Below are 5,000 nucleotides of genomic sequence, written 5' to 3'. Positions count from 1 at the left end.
TCTTGATTAATGAAAACATACTTGGCAAATGCTTTCGCTTCTGTTCGTCTTGCGACGATCCAAGAATTTCACCTCTAACGTCGCAATACGAATGCCCCCGCCTGTCCCTATTAATCATTACCTCGGGTTCCGAAAACCAACAAAATAGAACCGAGGTCCTATTCCATTATTCCATGCACACAGTATTCAGGAGGGCTTGCCTGCTTTAAGCACTCTAATTTGTTCAAAGTAAACGTGCCGGCCCACCCAGACACTCAATAAAGAGCACCTTGGTAGGATTTCAACGGGGTCCGCCTCGGGACGCACGAACACGCACGAGGCGGTCGCACGCCTTCGGCTCGCCCCACCGGCAGGACGTCCCACGATACATGCCAGTTAAACACCGACGGGCGGTGAACCAACAGCGTGGGACACAAATCCAACTACGAGCTTTTTAACCGCAACAACTTTAATATACGCTATTGGAGCTGGAATTACCGCGGCTGCTGGCACCAGACTTGCCCTCCAATAGATACTCGTTAAAGGATTTAAAGTGTACTCATTCCGATTACGGGGCCTCGGATGAGTCCCGTATCGTTATTTTTCGTCACTACCTCCCCGTGCCGGGAGTGGGTAATTTGCGCGCCTGCTGCCTTCCTTGGATGTGGTAGCCGTTTCTCAGGCTCCCTCTCCGGAATCGAACCCTGATTCCCCGTTACCCGTTACAACCATGGTAGGCGCAGAACCTACCATCGACAGTTGATAAGGCAGACATTTGAAAGATGCGTCGCCGGTACGAGGACCGTGCGATCAGCCCAAAGTTATTCAGAGTCACCAAGGCAAACGGACCGGACGAGCCGACCGATTGGTTTTGATCTAATAAAAGCGTCCCTTCCATCTCTGGTCGGGACTCTGTTTGCATGTATTAGCTCTAGAATTACCACAGTTATCCAAGTAACGTGGGTACGATCTAAGGAACCATAACTGATTTAATGAGCCATTCGCGGTTTCACCTTAATGCGGCTTGTACTGAGACATGCATGGCTTAATCTTTGAGACAAGCATATGACTACTGGCAGGATCAACCAGGGAGCTGCGTCAACTAGAGCTGAGCAGCTGGCCGCCCGGGAGTGTGTCCCAGGGGCCCGCGCGAACACGCAAGCGTCCGCTCAATTATTCTGCAAACAGGAGGAGGCTGAGCTCCCCTGCACAATACACCTCGAAACCCTCTCAGGTCCCGGCGGCGCGCAGCGCCGTCCTAAGTACTTGGTCGGGTTCGAGAGAGGCGCAATCGCCCGGAGTTAGGCGAGTAGACGCTTTAGGTGCGACCACCCGTGCTCCCAACTGAGCTTGCCGCTGCCGACAGAGGCCCGGGAGCGTGCTGTCGTGGCATTGCCGGCGGGAGACAACACGCGCCACCTACGGTGACCGGCAGCTCCAACGCCAGCGCCACAGAAGGGCAAAGGCCCCACGTGGGTGCCGAAGCGAACTCTCCCAGCACAGCGCACGTGCCAACACGTCCGCACAACTGCGATACAAACCACCAGCGAGAACCGCTGGGGCGACCGAGCAGCATACGGCGTCGCGGCGCCGAGTGCCGGGCGGCGGCGCATCCTCAACGCACACAGTCCTCAGTCGGACCAGCACACTGCAGATGTCCACCGCGCTTCGCACCGGGCCCGCGAGGACCCACTTTGGCCGCCCGGCGCCGCGCGCAGGGTGCCCCGGCGCGCAGCTGCGCCGCCTGCCGCGTCCGTCGGCCGGCGCGCCTGCCACTGGGCGCCCCCACCAGCCGGCTGTAGCGCGTGCGCCCACGCACCGCGCGGCCAGCACGCCGGGCGGCCCCCCCTCACCGGCCGGGGACGGTCCCACCCAGCCACCGCCGCGTATCGCTTCACACACAGATTTGCCCTTACTGATTTACCTCCAGCAACAACAACCGCACCACAATGGGTTTACCAGTTGTTCATTTGCGTAACGTCACCAGCAAACGTAGACGTCCATCCCAGTTTGCAAATGCAACGATTATTGCATACCTGTCTGTTAGGTGTCACGACACACTACGTCTGCCCACATACACGCAACAAAATGTGCACGACTAGAGAACACGTGGGAGGTGGCCCCCTACGTATGCGATGTCCATTACGAGACCGACTGTCAACCAGCATCTGTACCATGTCGCAGATGTGGAACGCGGTGCACCATGCTATCACACTGTGTGAGAAGAGACGACTACGTTTGAATACACGCGCCACTACATCAACAGACGGCTCATGCTGATCGCCATCCAGGGCGTCCGTTACTCCCACACGTCTCTATGGCGTACCACACTGCAATGTAGCTGTTATGGGGAGACGGCACGTGGCTGAGTGCACAACATTTGGACCGTATGGTTCGCTGTTGTTGGGCGCAGTCGTTGTACGGTCACACATGTGCCACAGCGTATCATTCAGTACATACGGACCTATGTGCAGTACAATGTGAGGGTTAAGCTTACGACATCAGCGGACAGTGGACACAGGCCGTACCACGACGTAGACTGAGCGCTTCGACATGCGAATGCCAGTGAACAGCTGCGAAGGGCATTGAACACGCAAGCACCTGAACGACCAGCGTGCGAAGGCAGGGGGGAGGGGGGGAGGCGATGTACATCCTGCAGTCGTCCACATTACAGTGTACAGCGGGAGCATGTAAAAAGTAAGCAACACTTGCGAAGTGTTGAAGATGAAACGATACACAAGAGGGTGGGCGGTGCGAGTAGCGAACTATATTCAGAGGGTTGTGGTTAGACAACACTGGATTAATGTAACGTGTCATATGCCAATTACAGAGCAGGTTAAGGCACAACTTGGGTTAGGTTAAGGCACAACTTGGGTTAGGTTAAGGCACAACTTGGGTTAGGTTAAGGCACAACTTGGGTTAGGTTAAGGCACAACTTGGGTTAGGTTAAGGCACAACTTGGGTTAGGTTAAGGCACAACTTGGGTTAGGTTAAGGCACAACTTGGGTTAGGTTAAGGCACAAAATGGGTTAGGTTAAGGCACAACGTGGGTTAGATTAAGGCACAACGTGGGTTAGGTTAAGGCACAACGTGGGTTAGGTTAAGGCACAACGTGGGTTAGGTTAAGGCACAACGTGGGTTAGGTTAAGGCACAACGTGGGTTAGGTTAAGGCACAACGTGGGTTAGGTTAAGGCACAACGTGGGTTAGGTTAAGGCACAACGTGGGTTAGGTTAAGGCACAACGTGGGTTAGGTTAAGGCACAACGTGGGTTAGGTTAAGGCACAACGTGGGTTAGGTTAAGGCACAACTTGGGTTAGGTTAAGGCACAACTTGGGTTAGGTTAAGGCACAACTTGGGTTAGGTTAAGGCACAACTTGGGTTAGGTTAAGGCACAACTTGGGTTAGGTTAAGGCACAACTTGGGTTAGGTTAAGGCACAACGTGGGTTAGGTTAAGGCACAACGTGGGTTAGGTTAAGGCACAACGTGGGTTAGGTTAAGGCACAACGTGGGTTAGGTTAAGGCACAACGTGGGTTAGGTTAAGGCACAACGTGGGTTAGGTTAAGGCACAACGTGGGTTAGGTTAAGGCACAACGTGGGTTAGGTTAAGGCACAACGTGGGTTAGGTTAAGGCACAACGTGGGTTAGGTTAAGGCACAACGTGGGTTAGGTTAAGGCACAACGTGGGTTAGGTTAAGGCACAACGTGGGTTAGGTTAAGGCACAACGTGGGTTAGGTTAAGGCACAACGTGGGTTAGGTTAAGGCACAACGTGGGTTAGGTTAAGGCACAACGTGGGTTAGGTTAAGGCACAACGTGGGTTAGGTTAAGGCACAACGTGGGTTGGGTTAAGGCACAACGTGGGTTGGGTTAAGGCACAACGTGGGTTGGGTTAAGGCACAACGTGGGTTGGGTTAAGGCACAACGTGGGTTGGGTTAAGGCACAACGTGGGTTAGGTTAAGGCACAACGTGGGTTAGGTTAAGGCACAACGTGGGTTAGGTTAAGGCACAACGTGGGTTAGGTTAAGGCACAACGTGGGTTAGGTTAAGGCACAACGTGGGTTAGGTTAAGGCACAAATTGCGTTACATTGCGGTACAAATTGCGTTACATTGCGGTACAAATTGCGTTACATTGCGGTACAAATTGCATTACATTGCGGTACAAATTGCGTTACATTGCGGTACAAATTGCGTTACATTGCGGTACAAATTGCGGTACAAATTGCGTTACATTGCGGTACAAATTGCGTTACGAATTTGGTTAGGTTAAGGTGCAAAATGGGTTAGGTTAAGGTGCGAAATGGGTTGGATTACAGTACACAACGTGGTAAGAGAGTGTGTTGGGGGGGGGGGGGCCGAGGTTCGTTGGTAGTGATCATTGTAAGTGAATGTCGGAGGCAGCGTCAGTATGTCACAGCAGTTATGATTCGTCAGGATGCGCTTATGCGCTTTTCGCTCGTGACTGGAGGCGCGCCGCGTCTGTGGTTGCGGCAAGGGAGCGGCAGACCTGTGTGATTCATTCCTGCCATTGTTTCTGTGCCGTAACAGGAGGCAGTGAGGTGGTGTTGGGTGCACCCCTGTGTAGGACATGTGTGGGTGTTGGTGGCTTATCTGAGCAATTGTGGATGTCGGACGGGTGGGATATTCTATTTTAGAATTGGACCCCCTGGTGTGGTTATCATAGTGTGGATGGTGTACTGTGGCGGAGAGGATGCTCCGGACGTTGGTCCATGCTGGTGCTTACATATTGTATCTGTGTCTGTTACAGGCAGAGAGTAATGTGTGATAGAGTGTCTCGCTGAGGTGTGGTTCATATTGTGTGCACAGACTTACAGCATGTATAGGGACAGCGGGAATTTGGCATATTGGATATAACTCTTCGTGAAACGCAAGATATAGGGGTGGATTGCAACGTACGAGTGCGGGAAGAGTCCGCACTTCATCCGCTGGAGTTGCGATTTCGGCGGTTGGGGTGGGGCACGTGCGGGTGCGGGTGGAGTGATTGTCGGTTGACTACTT

At 53.3% G+C, this 5,000-nt stretch overlaps 1 non-coding gene across 1 annotated transcript in view; it reads right to left on the bottom strand.

Moving 5' to 3' along the window:
- The window catches only part of LOC126178771 (small subunit ribosomal RNA), a 1,909-nt gene extending 838 nt beyond the window's left edge, over positions 1-1,071 (bottom strand). The window contains exon 1 of the ribosomal RNA XR_007536630.1: positions 1-1,071. This exon is cut by the window's left edge and continues 838 nt beyond it. This is a non-coding gene — a ribosomal RNA (small subunit ribosomal RNA).
- Between the last annotated feature and the right edge of the window lie 3,929 nt (positions 1,072-5,000).

Source organism: Schistocerca cancellata, chromosome 3 (assembly GCF_023864275.1).
Source record: "Schistocerca cancellata isolate TAMUIC-IGC-003103 chromosome 3, iqSchCanc2.1, whole genome shotgun sequence".
Classification (NCBI taxonomy): Eukaryota; Metazoa; Arthropoda; class Insecta; order Orthoptera; family Acrididae; genus Schistocerca; species Schistocerca cancellata.
The sequence above is the reverse complement of the archived record's forward strand: the minus strand, read 5'-3'. Positions and strand labels throughout refer to the sequence as shown.